This window comes from Etheostoma spectabile, chromosome 10, assembly GCF_008692095.1.
Source record: "Etheostoma spectabile isolate EspeVRDwgs_2016 chromosome 10, UIUC_Espe_1.0, whole genome shotgun sequence".
NCBI classification, from domain to species: domain Eukaryota; kingdom Metazoa; phylum Chordata; class Actinopteri; order Perciformes; family Percidae; genus Etheostoma; species Etheostoma spectabile.
Window position 1 is genome coordinate 30,053,979 of NC_045742.1, and position 376 is coordinate 30,054,354.

Genomic DNA, 376 nt, shown 5'->3' on the forward strand with positions numbered 1-376 from the left:
GGCTTTAAAGCCAATAAAAACCTGTGGCAATGACATCCCATGTTTTGCGATCAAATTGGTATATTGAATTGATTTCAGACATTTTAACATTTTAACATGTTGTCCTTGGGTCAAATGTGACAAAAAAATGGGCCGTCGAAATAACCGCTGAAAATGTCAACAGTAAAAATATCAAAAAAAGCACCCACAACATTGAAAAATTGACAAAAAAAATGCCAGAAAAAGCAATAATAATGTTAAAAAAGAGTGACAAAAAGGTTTTTTTTTTCATGGTTAACGGGAAGACAACACGAGGGTTAAGGTGTTTCCATTCATTTTCGCATTGAATCGCACGATGTTCAAGCAAACTTTTGCGAACAAAGTTTTTCTAGACAAA

At 33.5% G+C, this 376-nt stretch overlaps 1 protein-coding gene across 1 annotated transcript in view; it reads left to right on the top strand.

Moving 5' to 3' along the window:
- gfra3 (GDNF family receptor alpha 3) overlaps positions 1–376 on the top strand; it is a 50,700-nt gene that overhangs the window by 26,683 nt on the left and 23,641 nt on the right. The gene's annotated exons all lie outside the window — the stretch shown is intronic.